Raw genomic sequence first — 15,330 nt, 5'->3', positions numbered from 1 at the left:
TGGACATGAGAAAGAATTTCTTTAGGGAGAGGGTGCTCAGACCTTGGAATGGGCTGCCCAGGGAAGGGGTGGATTCTCCAGCCCTGGAGATATTTCCAAAGAGCCTGGATGTGGCACTCAGTGCCATGGGCTGGGAACCACGGGGGGAGTGGATCAAGGGTTGGACTTGATGAGCTCTGAGGTCCCTTCCAACCCAGCCAATTCTATGATTCTATGAAAATTATAAAAGTAGAAAGGAAAAGTAGTGATGCTGTTTGCTCTAAATGTAAAAAGAAAGAGAGGAAGGAAATGTTTCAAGGTCTTGGAATAAGTATGTAGAATTTGCATTGAGACTTTGGATGCTGGGACATTCTAGAATGTTCCAGAAATTAAATACTGTTTTTCATTAAATTGAATAATCTAACAGGAAAAAAATGTACCTTCATTTGAGGTACTTCATTTGAGGTATCATCGCTGAAAAACCCAAGCATACTCTACGTGTTTGTACTAAATGTTCTTTAGTGGACCTCAAAAAATATTTAAAAATGAATGGGTTGGTTGGTTGGTTTTTTTTCTCCATTGCAGAGTAAGTGTGGAGGAGAGTAGGGAAATAATACCTTTTGGGAAAGACCAGGCTGCTGCTCCTTAGTTTTCATATTTCTCCTTTTAGAAAGGATTTAGCTATTTTAATTAGAAGTATCAGTTTTTTTAAATAAGAATTTCCTCAAGAGATTTTTCTTGGGAAAATGTGCAACGAAAAAGTTGAGCCGAAGATCCAAAGTTAGCCTGAGAATATGCAGCAATAATAAATATATATCAGAAGTATGTGTGTTCATGTAAAAAGAATCAGCCCTGTTTTTTCTCCTTCATACAATTATTTTGCATTGGTCTGGATTATTTTTTTTTAATTAATATCTTATTCTTGCAAGAAGACAGGCTCCTTGTGTTTAGATGCACTCATTAAGAACCAGGCTGTGGTGGAAACTTTTGTTGGTGGATCAGTAGAAGTTCCATTATTTCTGTGTCCCTTGCAGCTCAAGCACAGATGAGGAAGTGTTAAATGTTTCTTATGGAATTTTTTTCCCCTCGCTTGAGCAGCTAGTATAAGCTGCTGATATGCTGTGAGGTTTTTATTTAATATCCCCCATAATTTTTTCATCCCAGTTCTGCCTCCATGTCCCTGTGGAGCACTGAAGGGATCTGCAAGAAGAGCCACGCTCACTGCTGTGACCTGGAGGTGACTCATTACAGAACAAGATAAGTAAGATCTCATCTTCCTTTTGCTGTATTGTCATGTGTTTAATAGATACTTACCAGGGCTTCTGTGAGTCAAGGTATTTTTTTCTGCAAATTGAAGGGGGGAAATTGTTCTTAGTAAGAGACAGCAGAATTACGGATATCAGGAAAATTTCTCTCAGGGAGATCAGTTGGGAGAGGGGAGCAGAAGGTTGTGTGCAGGAGCTCTGAGGAACTGCAGCTGGCACTTGTGTGCACAAACCCTGATGTAGAGTTTGCAGGGATGAGCTGTTCTGTCTCCACAGGTGGATTTCTAATTTTTGTGTTAGTTGACATTTCGTGGTATGAAATCTGAGCTGTATTTTAAGTTAATGCCTCCGCCCACAAACTCATTCCCAGAATGTGAACCAACCTTGAAGGTACAAAGAGCTTCATATCTTTTTTAGATTTTTAATTTCATAAGAAACAGCAAAAGTTTCAAATTTCACATAGGCATTTGCATATGCTAAAAGGAAGCAATAGCTGCTTTCTCTTTCACTTTTTTTTTTAAACCTTCCCCATCCAGCTAAATCTCACAGTACACCAGGTCCAAGCTATCATGGACAAAAAGTCCAGTGTGAGGAATATGAGTTGACCATGGCACATCAGCCTTGACATACTCCTTGGTGTGTAAAGCAAACATCATTTATTTCACCCAGAGCTGGAGAAATGTGGTTCACAGGCACAAAGAAAGAGGAGCAAGAAAGAGGTGTTGCAGTCAAGAGTTTAGTTTATGTAAGAGTTTAGTTTTATCTTTTTTTGTTTCTTTTCTTTCTTTTTAATCTGAAGACAGTAAAATCATTTACTCAAAGCCTTGTCAGATCTTTTTTAAGAGAACATTTAGAACCTGAAATACTGAAGTGTTTTTGTTTTCTTTAAAGCACATCAAAAAATACTGGCACTTTAATGGGGTGGGTGTAGTGCCTGATGCCTGCGAGTTTTAAAATCAGAAAATGAATGAAATATTATTAAAACAAATTGTCTTCTCTTACAGGGCAGTTTCTTTGTCATGGACTCCCCTGGACTCCTCTGAAGTCACAGTGTATCACTGGTGGTGCCCTTGTTGGGGCTGACTGTGTCTCTCTTCCAATTAAACAGACCTCAGTGTGTTTTATTTTCTTCTTAAGAAAAAAAAAGAGTGGTGGAAGAATCTTCTTTCTCTGAAATTTCAACAGCTGTTAGGATTTATTCTGATTTGCAGGCTTAGCCCATGGGCTTCCCTGTGTCTTAGAGGGCTATATCTACTCTGTATCCAGCTTGTCAGTTGAATGTAGAGTAACTGAGGAAATAAAGTCAATCTTTAAGGAAAATCCCAAGGAAGAGAGCTGCCTGGGGTTCTTCTCCTTCAGTTAGAAAATGGAGCAATACCTGTAACTGAGTATTGGTAGTTTCAGGGAGCTCCAAGACCACCACCAGGTTCCCAGTTTGAATTTCCCAGTCACTGCCATACAAAGTTAGTTAGAGATCTTGCCTGAGTCTATAACATATGCTTTAATTGTACTTACAATTTTTTAAGGGTTTTGTGTACAGGGAGAGACTGTTCTGCAGGAGGGTACTGCAGAACTTGCCAAACCAGTGCTGATGGTGAGCAGAGTGGATCATGCCTTGCTGGAACTGCAGCTGGAGCCTCAGGAACTTTGCCAGACATTTCAGCATCTTGTGGAAAATGTCAGTGCCATAATTTCCACCTACAGAGAGGGTGAAACTGGACCAGTGAGTAATACTATGGTAAAAAAAAACAAACCAAAACAAAAACTTTAAAACTTTGCTGTTATTTTGGAGAATACCAGCATTGATATGAAGGGATAGTGTACATTTATGTCAGCTCACATCTCTGGCCAACCTAAAGGAAATGTTCATCAGTCCCCTCCCACCCCCACTGTTCCATACATTTTCCATTGGGGACATAATTTTAAACCAGCCAACTGGGGAGCAAAAGCAGCTGGGAAAGAGGAGAATTCACAAAGCAAATAATCCTCTGGTGATGCTTTCTCAGTAGCAAAATGTGTAACCTCAAGGCAATTGCTCAGTGTCATTCAAACATCAGATGTCAGAATTTTGCCTGGGGCAAACTGCTGTGGTTTGAAATTTAAGGCAAAGGACCAGAAGCCAGAAGATTGTTCCCTGTGCCTGGCTGTGGTGCTTATGTCACAACAAAAAACCATGATCTTTCTGATACTCCTGACTGATAAGACATTTAATTTTCTCTTTTCTGATCTGAAGATTCAGATCTCTGTTACTCTGCCAGTAATTACATTTTAATTTGCTGCATATCTCTGGAAGGATAGTTTGAAAGCAGCAAGACTAATAGTATTTTCTGTATTGCAGCTGAGAATTGTAGAATAAAAGTCCAATGTCAACTGCAAGCCTTCTCTGGTGGCCCAGCTGCTAGGGTAAGGAATTGTCAGAATCAGGCTGCTTCAGATACTATTTTTTCAGCAAGTAGCTTCAAGGCAGCCCTTCTCACCAGAGTTTTTTGTCTTGGTTGCTTTTGCTTAAATGTGATCATCCTGTACTAGCTTGTTTTATGGCTAGAATTGATGCCAGCTTAATCTAGTTGGTGGAAAAAAGGAATTTGGGCTAGGACTGAGCACTGACTCTTACATTCCATGAATCTCGGCCATCCATGGGTCAGGCCAGGTTTACTGGTGTGGCAGGAATGAGCCACTCTCATTTTAATTTCTAGAGAAATTTCACTAACAATTCAGTTGGTATTCTTTGCAAAGTCATCCAAATCCTACTTGGAACTCTACTGGAACATTTCTAAAGTCTTTATTTTAATCTTTTTTATGGGTATTTTCACCATGTGGGAAAAGATAAGGCTCTTGCTTCAGAAGAAGTAGTCAATAGACCCATTTTCAGAAAAATACTGTATTATTCTGTGTTCCAGAGAAATATTTGGCATCTTCACTGATGCTGCCTCTCATTGAAGGCAGTCAATGCATTTCAAATCAGTAATTTGTGAAGTTCATTCTCTTTTTTGTTCCATTTTAGTTTTTCCCCCCTTCTAAAGGTTGTGGGAACTGTTGGATTTGGCTCCGGTGTTTGTGGCTGGGCACTGACCCTGAGGCAGTTTCCTGAGACGTATGTAATCACATCTGTTGCCAAAGGTGAAAAAGAAAAAACCACAAAACCCCACAACTCTCTCCAGCTAAGCACTGAAAGAAAGTGGAAGATGTGGTGGAAAAACTCTGGAGTGGTAAGTAAGTAGCACAGTATGCATGGACTGAACATGTATGAACTCCTGGGGCATGGAGTTAATTTCCTATTAGCTGTGTACACAGCTTTTATTAACTGAATGCTTTATAAAATTCATTATATGTGCTTGTCTGATGATGCCTTGTGAGAAATTAACCCACCTTGACTCATTTGGCTCCTGGGTTACTACAAGATACCTTGCATATCTTGTGTGGTATTTTAATTATTTCAGCAAGCCTTCAAAAGGCAGTTACAGAGTGGAGTAAGGGAATTCCTGGCAACAGGTTTGCTTGCAGTTCCCTGGAAAAGCCTAAAAAATGCACATTGAAGTCAGGGATATTAACCGTAGTTAAAAAAAAACAAAAAAACAACCTCAATCTAAACAAAGAATAATTCATCCTTTGGCTCCCCAAGTATCTTATTGTTAATTGCTACATTCAAACAAGGATTAGCCACTTTCCTGCTCTTTTAATCTCTGCTTCAATGTGAAACTTCATAGTTTTCTTTCAAAAATAACTTAAGTGGAAATTCACAAGGAAATGGATACTCCCAAAGTTCAGACTGGATAAGTAAAAATGAACATCTTTGATATTTTGATACAGCAGCTGGAAAATCCCACAAATCAGGCACTAGACCAGATGGAAAGAAGTTTCCAAGGACATTTTGCCAGCTAGTTCTGGAACCTATGTTTAAAGAAAAGTAGTATTTTGTCTTGATTTGTCTTTGGTTGCAGGGGCATAAGGGGAGATTTTTTTTTTTTAATCTTGTAGAACTCTTAGGAAAGCCAACCCTTGGCCCATTCCTTCTGTAGAAAAGTTCTGCAGTGTGAGAACAATGTGGAAAAAGGTGGGACAGAAGTAGAAGACCTCAAGGTCTGAATGGCCTATTCACTGAAATAACATTGTCTGCATATTTGGATTATGGATTTGTATGAACTTCAGGTAGGAATGTGGAATTTCTGTTGGAATTAGAATAGTTTGAAATACATGAATCTTGAGCTGTATCATCGTTGCAAATAGTTCCTCAAACAGAAGCCCAGCACAGTGAAACCAGAGGTTTTTCAGACGTTGATGTTTAAGATAAATGGTAAGCAAAGCCTCCTCTGTTCCAGCACAATTCAGTTGCTGTAAAGTTGTTTCACATCTTTGATGCCATTATGAATTTTAAGAAGGAAGAGGCATCCCAGCTGGCAGAGAAACCTGGTAATTAGGCAAAACACTTTCTTAGGGTTACTTGGCCTTTCTGCTTCATTGGAAGTGCCAGCATGGTAGTAGTTTTTGCCCTGGAGCTGTGTAATGGGGACAATCTTTTAGGTCTTTCTCAAATCCACAGAAATCTATTTTAGTTGTCTTTTTATAAGCCCATCAGTTAATCAGTGTGTTGAGTGTGTTGTCATGGTTTGAAATAAAGTGCTTGGTGATTTGTTGCACTGAGTTTGCTAGAGGGATAACAGGACTTATGTGTGTCACAGCATTCAAAAAGCATAACTTTTAAGAGAAGGGAGAAAATTTTTATCCCACTCATTAGAAAACCCACCAATACCCTCTTCTCAAGGTGTAAGTGCAATGTGAATACAAAGTGTGTGGCCACCCACGTGTGCTGTGGCTGTGCAGATCAGGAACATGGGATCTGTTTGGCCCTCACAAACTCCTGAACAGACAAGAACAAGTCTGCTGAATTCTGGCAGACCCTTTGAAGAGTGATGTCTGAAGCACATCATCCCTTTCTCTGCAGTGCTAAATGTTAAGAGCAGAGACTTCAAGGAACTGCCCTTGCTAACTTCTGTTCTCAGTGTGTTTAATACCTTTATTGGTGATTTAGATGAGGGGATTGAGTCCATCATCAGCAAATCTGCAGATGACACTAAGCTGGGGGGGAGTGTGGATCAGCTGGAAGGCAGGAGGGCTCTGCAGAGGGACCTGGACAGACTGGAGAGTTGGGCTGATCCCAAGGGGATGAGGTTCAACAAGGCCAAGTGCCGGGTCCTGCACTTTGGCCACAACAACCCCATGGGGAGCTCCAGGCTGGGCACAGAGTGGCAGAAAGGGAGCTGGGAGTCTGGATTGCCAGGAAGCTGAAGAGGAGGCAGCAGTGTGCCCAGGTGGCCAAGAAGGCCAATGGCATCCTGGGCTGGCTCAGGAACAGCGTGGCCAGCAGGTCCAGGGAAGGGATTCTGCCCCTGTGCTCAGCCCTGGTGAGGCCACAGCTTGAGTCCTGTGTCCAGTTCTGGGCCCCTCAGCTCAGGAAGGAGATTGAGGTGCTGGAGCAGGTCCAGAGAAGAGCAAGGAGGCTGGGAAGGGATCCAGCAGAATTCCTGTGAGGAAGGGCTGAGGGAGCTGGGGGTGTTGAGGCTGGAGAAGAGGAGGCTCAGGGGAGACCTCATCACTCTCTCCAACTCCCTGAAAGGAGGTTGGAGCCAGGGGGGGGTTGGGCTCTTTTCCCAGGCAACTCTCAGCAAGACAAGAGGGCACAAGAGGTCTCAAGTTGTGCCAGGGAAAGTTTAGGTTGGCCATGAGAAAGAATTTCTTTCCCCAGAGGGTGATCAGACCTTGGAATGGGCTGCCCAGGGAAGGGGTGGATTCTCCAGCCCTGGAGATATTTCCAAAGAGCCTGGATGTGGCACTCAGTGCCATGGGCTGGGAACCACGGGGGGAGTGGATCAAGGGTTGGACTTGATGATCTCTGAGGTCCCTTCCAACCCAGCCAATTCTATGGTTCTATGATTCTCTGAAAACCCACACAAAAAGGCAGCTCAGGGTTACTTCTTGAAGCTCCTTAAAGTAATCACTGGAGAAGGGAAATCATACCACTGTGGCAAGTGGACAGAAATTTAATAAGATATTTGGGTTTATTTTCTCTATATGGAAGATTCAGGCACAAAATATGACTATTTGTGGACTTTTTTCCTTCTGCAATTGTAATCTCTTGCCAGCAGAGAAGAAGGATGTTCATGTTTTATTTCAAGGAGCTTAATATAATCCAAGAATCCTAACCTTCCTGTTGAGATGTAGGTCACTATCCCAAGGTAAAAAAAAATGCAAGGAGTGCTCATTTTCAGTAATTCATACATACAGTTATATTCAAAGTGCTTGTTCAAGGCAAGTATTTTACGTGAAGCCTTTAAGGAGATTTAAGTAGTCATAGGGAAATTTGAAATTTTGAAGGACTTACATTGCATCTCTAGGTGTCCAAAAGGTGTACTGGGTGGTTAGTTACTAAGTTCAGTGAGACAAGTTTTAATTTTTAATTACAATGTGAACTGTAATGTAAAAAAACAGGCCATGATGCACTGCTGGCTTCCTGCCTTGCTTCAGATGGTTGCCATTCACCTGTCTTTCCCTGTGACAGCACAAAAACACCACTGTGATTTTTTTTCTGAGAGGCCACCTGATGATGAAGCTGCTGTGGGTAAAAAAAAATGCCCCATCTTACCCAGGGTCTGTCCAACACCTCTAGTGCACAGGTGAGTAAAACTGCCTAAGATGGGTTTGGATTAAGTTTCTGTGAGACATTAATTACTGATTTGGGACTCTGTTGAGCAGGGGATTTAAAAAAAAAAAGTTAAAAAATCAAAGGAAGAGCCTTGGGTTGCTACAATATAAAACTTGATTTGTGATGTGCTGGATGCCGATGTGTTTGAAACCACATTGGATTTTTTTTTTTAGGTTCAGAGAATGTGGTTGAGATGAGCAGAATGATGGTGTGCACCAGCCCTTGGATATACTGTAAGAGGTGGGTGGAGCAGCAAGTTCTTGACTTTCATTCCTTCTGCAGCTTTTGTTATGGTCTTCTGTGATCCCGTGATTTTTTTTCTCCATTACAGACAGAATCATAACAAGGTACTTCACTTGTGTCCTGGTTTGGGCCAGGATAAAGGTGATTTTCTGCCTTGGACTTTTGCTTTCAGCTCAGTCTCCTGTCAGGAGCTGCACTTGCTGAAATGAGCAGCAAGTTTCTCAGTCAGTGGCTGCTGCTGGGACTGATCCCACTCCATGGTTATAGTTACTGCTGGAGACTGGTGTGCAGAACCAAGGGCACTGCTCAGCTCTGAGGAACATTTTGCCCTCCAGAAGGAGAAAAGGAGTAAAGAGGTCACCTGAAACCCTCCTTTGGGGAGGAACAGACAAGAGAAATGACCAGAATTGACCAAACAGAGTATTCCATCCCATACACCTCATACTCAGGATAAATTTGAGGGATCACCAGGGTCAAACCCCTTCCTGCTTCCCTTCTTCTCCTGTCCCTGTTTGCTTCAGCATCCTGGGAGGATTCCATCCCTTCCTCTGCCTGTGCTCCTGATCCATTCCAGCCTGGATCTGTGTGTTCCTGCCTCCAGCTCCCAACTGCTGCTGACCCCAGGATTCCAGCCTGGACTTTCCCAGGGCTGCCCTGCAGCCTCGGTGGTGACCTGAGAGTTATTGGGAGGAGGGGGGAGGAACCTGGGATCAATTTTCCTGTATATTTGTATATATTTGGTAATTTTTCCTATTTATCATTACTGTTTCATTAAAGCTGTGTAGTTCAGTTTCCAACCCACCAGTCTCTCTCCCTTATTCTCTCTTTCTTTATCAAGGAGGGGAGAGAGATTAATAGAGAGCAGCTGTTACTCAGTTTAATTGCCAGGCTGGTGTTAAACAGTGACAACTTGCAAACACTTCTAACTTGTCCTCCTGTAGCTTATGTACCCTGGTGTACTCTCAGCCTTAAAGGTGGAGGTAAAATGTGGAACCATCTCCCTCTTGACACACCCAGATAAAGAGCAAATGGCTGAACCTGTCACAGGGCTATTGGTCTGACACTGATAGGAAGAAGTTAAGTTTTGAAGAGTCCATCTCTCATATGATCAACCTTAGTACTTCATTTCTGGTTTCGTGTAGATTTGTCACTTCTCTCAGAAATCTACAAATGTTGAAATAAATAAATTGTATTTAAGGCAATTTTCAAATCCAGTATTAGCAGAAGAGAAGCTTGCCTGTGATGGCCCATGTGTTTAACACTCTAATATTGTTAACATTTAGCACTCTGTTGAACTGTTAATTCTTTCTCACAAAACCAGAAGAGGATTTCTGGCTAGAGGCCCTGCTTCTGGCTGTATCATCCGTAAGATCCCTGAGGACACAAACTTCTAGCACTGTATTTTTCTTCTGGATTCCAATGGTTCACATGGGATCTTTAAACCCCCCTATTCAAAACTTTTCCTGGGACAAGGTCACAGTAATAGAGATTTAGGGATATCATGGAATCTGCTGGCAGAAGAGGGAAGCCTCAGGAAGCAGGGAATAGAGCTAACAGAGATCTCAGTACTGGAAGAAAAAACAGTGGTGAGGACTTATTATCCTAACAAAGAGTCCTTGATAGCCACCATAGCCCTAATTATCTGTGCACACACATGTTGTTCACCAACTGAGAAAGAAAGGAGCTGTTAATGAGATTCACTGAATTTTGGGAATCACACGTGTATCGTTTTGAAGTCTCACAGAAAATGTGCCTGCTGCAGAGAGATATTTTACTGCAGGTGTCAGAAACTGTAATCCCAAAGGCCCTCTGGTGTGTATTACCAAAATGTTCCCCTCCTCTGGTAAGGAGCATTTCACATGCTGGACAGAAATTTTGACTCACAGGACCAAGCTGCACACCTGGCAAGAAAGAGCTTTACCTAAAATCTATTCAAATATAGGTAATATGTATTTGTAATATATACCAGAAGTAATGTGTTTCTTTTGTAGGGCAATGCAGGCAAAACCAAAAGCTCGGTTTTAGTTTTTAGAATCCTAACAAAAAGATTGTATTTAAGAGTCTTCTTTTTCTGTTTAATAAAACCAGTCAATCAGAGGTGTCGTAATCAAATCAGAGGCAGTTTCCCTTTACGTGAGAGGGCTTAGCTTTTTGGAAGTACTGAGCTTAAAAAAAATATTCCAGGATTATTCCTCATACACTCTGTAGAGACATGCTGACAATGGGCCATTATGTTGAGCCTACTGAGACCTTCTGGCAAGGTTGTTGTTTTAGTCAGTGTTGGCCAATTTTTGGAGGATACCATGTCCACAGCATGAGAGGGATGAGGTTTCATGTTAGTCCAGTTGTACACATTGAAACAAAAAAATCTGCTTACCTGCTAAAACTGGTTGAAGGTCTAAAGCATTTGTCTAATGGGGTTCCAGTGAGGATCCAGTTAAGTTTTAGTTTCAGAGCTACTGGTTTGCAGCACAGTACCCAAGGCATTGAGCTTCATTTTATGTCTTTGTGTGACCCAATAGCATGGCTGCAGGCTCAGAACAGTCTTCAGTTGTGACTGTATGACCTGACACAAGATAATTAGGGATAAGCTCACTCAGCATTTTAATAGGAAGATCCTGAGAGAAAAAAACTACAAACTCTGTAGCAAATAGCTTTTTTTTTTTTTTTTTTTTTTTTTTTTGAGCTGTAGTTTTTCTTACACTTTTCTCTTGCTCAAATACTTCAGTAGGAGAGAAACTAAGTTCAGTGTGAGAGTACCCAGTTTTGTTGGTGATGAGAGTGCTCATTCTGGAGCACTCCTGGGAACAATATAGAGATGAGAGTTTGTTAGATTTTTGAATACTTTGAGTTGAGCAGTTTGAGGACCTGACACCTTTCTGATTTAGTCTGTGTTTCTGTTAATAAATTGTTGAAATGTTTACTCCCTGTTATTTCTTCTTTCAGAGTATTACCAGAGAGTCTAGTGAACATACTGCTTGAAACAGAGGAGCTGCATCTAGAAATTTCCCTTAAAAATCTACAGGAAGATCATGCTTTGATTCCAAGTAAGGTAGAAATATGGTAGAAATTCTAGAATTTTTCTGAACTGCAGTGTATAGAATATATCTAAATATGAACCTTTGAAAATACAATCTTAATCTACTGTTGTTGGTCTCCTTAGAGCAACTTCCTTGAAGCTATTTCAAACTTCTTAAATTTAACCAACCAATTGTTTTCAAAAATTAATTCTTAATTACCTCATTGGAAGAGCTTAGAATTAAGACAAAGATGTGAAGAAAATCCAGTAAACAGTTAAAGTAACAATGATGGCAGCCATAGATGTGCTGCTGAAAATACTGTTTCTCTTGATGAAGCTTTCAGAGCATTCCTGGATGACAGAGTGAGCCTGGCATTAGCACCCTGCCTCAGGAGGAGAATCCACAGTTTGATGAATGGCATTTGATTGGTGTTTGGAAATGGTTTGTATTCCCCTTCTCTGAACCTCTTCTGCAGTGACTGTTCCTGTAACAAAGGAACCACAAGTGCAGTTTTATGATAGAGGTGCAAGCTGGACATGTTCTGTTTGCTCTTCCTTTCCTAACAGGTACTTTTACTTGGTTTTTTACTTTGTTTCTCAACAGTGAAGCAGCACTTCTGTACTCCTCATCATCACCCCTTGATCTCAAACTGAGTGGTAGTGACCAGTTCAGGTCCTGAGAGACACGAAATACATTTTTCCCCATGTAATTTCTACCTCTCTGAACTGAATTTTACCTATTTTTATTGGGAATCTACTTGCACACACCAGGTATTCCTGCAGTTCTGTGGAGCTGGCCTGTTGTACCTGCTTGAAAGAATTACTGCTAAGTAGCAGTTACTACCATGACCCAGGTCCTGGAAAGATTATTTTATGGTTTTGTCGATGGAGAAATTGACAATAAACCAGTTTTATTTTTTTCCTGCAGCTAGCTCATCCCTTTTTAGTTGTTTGTTTTTTTTTTTTAACTTCTCACAAACTTTGTACTTGAGAATTTTTTGGTTCACATCTCCTTGACAGAAATAACACCCGGGGGTATCTCCCCGTGGGACAGTGGGTAGAGAATCAAGCCAGGTGTTCATATCCACATCTCCCAACACCACAGGCTGTGTGGGAAGCCTTGACCCTTCCCTGATGGCCTGGCAGAGGTTCTGGATAAAGAGGGAAATGGGTTCCTGCCAGGAACTGAAGCTGCTTGTGCCTTGCCTGGCAGAGAAGTACGAGTGGGATGTGCCTGAGGCTTGTTAAGATTTGTTGCTTTGGGCCTGGCTGTAGAGGCTCAAACATCTTTGTTGACAGCATGAAAGCTTTGTGGTAGCTAAAAGAAACCAAGGACAGTGTTGATGGTTTCCAGAGGGGTGGGGATGAGGTGAGGGTAGTTCTGTGTGGTGTGTGATTCTAGTTCGTGTTCGTGGATCTGAACTCTGTAGGATTTATGTGAAATCTTCAGGAGCTGTCAGTAACGGGTGGGAAGGGGGCAGCAAGCCAGTTGAAAGTTGTCCCCACTGGAGAACTTACGTTACTCAACATCTCTAATAAATACATTGTTGTCTTTGGGTATTTTAATGTTTTTTTTTCCAAGTGTGAGTCCTGGAGTGAGTGTTGCTGGGGGGGCTGTGCTGTTCACAGTGTGCACTGTCTTGGTCCAGGTACAGCAGTTCAGCATCAGAGTGACTGAAAGAATTCTGCTAAGTGAAGGTTCTTGTCTCAGAAGCTCCCGAGGGAGTTTCTTTGTTTTCCCTTTGTTTTCACACCTTTGTTTTCCTCGTTTTAATGCTGCAGGTTGCCTTCTTTGAGGAGCACATGAGAGGTGTTCATTTTGATGCCAGTCTGTACACTGATGCCAGGCCAATCATTCCTGCTGCCAGGAGCTTCCTGTCTCCCTCTGCTCTGACATCACAGCCCAGGCTGATGGGGCTCATCCACCTGGTAGAAAAACAGGTATGCAACAGGGTATTATTGTAAATGAGATTATAGAACCACAGAATCATTTGTGTTGGATAAGACCCTTGATCTTATCAAACATGAACATAACAATGCCAGCAACAGAGGTGCTGCAGCAGGCAGCTGTGTAATTGTTCCAAGAAACCATAATAACTCTGTCCATGGGCTTTGAGTTCAGTGATGCAGAGACTTTTGAGAAGAGGTTTTTCATTCCAAAGTTAGAAGTTGACCAAACCCAGCAAAATGCAGGAAGTGAATCATGCTGTTCTTCATGAATTGCCAGTACATTTGAGGGAGTTACAGTTTTTTGTTTTGGTTTTTTTTTTTTTTTCTCCTTCTTTCCTTTCTGTCACTGTAAACATTCAGGAGAACAAATAAATGGGTATTCAATATAACCAGAAAGAGCAGCAGGGATTTATTTTTTTTTTTTAAATAACCTTTTTTTTTTTTTGAGCTATCTAAACATTAAGTTCTGTCCTCTGGATAACTCGATTTTCTTGGTAAAGTAAAATTCTTCCATGAAAGAGGCTGGAAAATACATTTTGTGCTAAAAGTGCTTATCGATCATCAAGGACACTTGTTCACATACCACTTCATCAAAAAAGCAATTGGAATACTTAAAGCCACCTTTTAAAATTCTTTCCAGATTACAGTACTTGATGGTGGGCAGGAAATCTACCATCTCAGTTGGTTAGAAAATGTCTTAGCCATGGGGGCTGAATAAGATGAGTGCAAGTAGGGACAAAACAGTGAAACTGAGATTTTTTAGTTTTTTTTTTTGCAACTTGACTCATGAGGCCTATCAGGACAAAGCAGGGGAGTTTTGCAGCCTTAGTGGTATGTTTCTAAGCAATTGTGATTTTTTTTTTTCTTTTTAAGTACAGGTTTAATCAGAATGCTTGTCAGCCATGTTGTAGGTTCTGCAGTAAGGCTGGGGTGAGGTCCTGTTCATATAAATTTTGCATCCTTTATTAAATGTATTTATTACAGAGCACTGGAGGACTCTGTTTTCATGTGTTGTTGGAGCATGTGCACTTCTGCCTCACTTTGTGTGTGTAAAACACAGCCCAGTCCAGTCAGTGTACACAGTAATGGGGAACTTCACAGCCATGTGGGGCAGAGGAGAAAGTCAGAGCTCCTGAAAGGCACCTGGAAAGTAAAGAAGTGACAAAGCCTTTTGTTACACAACAGAGATTTTTCTGGAGTCAGGAGCCATCATGGGGAAAACCACCAGGAGAAATGTTTGGAGGGATTGTCTAATGCTGCCTGGCTCTGTTTTGATAACTGATGATCTCTTGATGAGTTATCTTTTGATAACTGATGATATAAATTAAATAAATTAAATAAATAAAAATTTCTTACAGTGCCCAGAACAAGTGGTTGGTGCAGTCTAAGCTGTGCTGAAGAGGAGGAGGAGACACATTTTTGGAGACTCCTAAGTGGCAGGAACCAATGTTCATGGTTAAGGTGTACCTTCCTGTAAATGACCCTTTGCAAAGACAACATATGCACTAAAAATATGCATAATATGCAATTAAATTCTTCTGCAGGATCAAGAGACTTAAGGATTTTTTTTTCTTCTTTTTTTAACTCCAAGCTACTTCCCCTTGTCCCTTTGCATCTTCAGAACAGTTTACTCCTGTTTTTTTTTTTTTCCTGGCACCCTGCTCTATTGGGCTTTTGTGCCAGCAGAGGGTGCCAAAACGTTTCGGCATCGTCTGCACATGAAGACTTCTCAGTGTGTAGCAGATTCAGATGCCATAATTTTAAATTAAGGTCTTATTTTGAAGCAAGCCTGGAACTAAAAATCGGTCTGCAACAGTGGGCTGGAAAGTTTGGTACCTCTATGTGTCTTTGAAACGACAGTGCCAGCCTGAGTAGCTTAAATGGCATTACACCCCCTTGCCAGTCTTTAAATTGCCTTTTAAAATAATAATCTGATCCTTCTTATGCTCTCCCTGAAACTTCAACTTTTTGGTGGTTTTCATATCCCTTCCTCTGGCATTGTGGTTTGTTTGTGTGTCCCAGTTCATCCCCCCCATTTAAAAATCCACTTGCAGGAGAATCCTGTGACAACATGACAGAAGAATACTTTTCACTTGGTAAAACTAGGAAATGTCACGTTAGTTTTGTGGTTTTTTTTTTGAATGCACTTTGCCAAAGTGCATTAGTGTAGTAAT

At 41.3% G+C, this 15,330-nt stretch overlaps 1 long non-coding RNA gene and 1 pseudogene across 1 annotated transcript; both read left to right on the top strand.

The window, feature by feature from the left end:
* Window positions 1-4,273: 4,273 nt before the first annotated feature.
* On the top strand, window positions 4,274-5,501 carry LOC139789936 (uncharacterized). Its single transcript, XR_011723305.1, has 2 exons — window positions 4,274-4,453; window positions 5,223-5,501. It is a non-coding gene; the product is annotated as an uncharacterized lncRNA (long non-coding RNA).
* A 2,144-nt stretch (window positions 5,502-7,645) lies between these two features.
* LOC139789761 (elongation factor 2-like) lies at window positions 7,646-14,878 on the top strand (annotated as a pseudogene).
* The last annotated feature ends 452 nt before the right edge of the window (window positions 14,879-15,330 follow it).

The sequence above is a fragment of the Heliangelus exortis genome, chromosome Z (assembly GCF_036169615.1).
Source record: "Heliangelus exortis chromosome Z, bHelExo1.hap1, whole genome shotgun sequence".
NCBI classification, from domain to species: domain Eukaryota; kingdom Metazoa; phylum Chordata; class Aves; order Apodiformes; family Trochilidae; genus Heliangelus; species Heliangelus exortis.
This window is presented reverse-complemented; position numbering and strand designations above follow the sequence as displayed.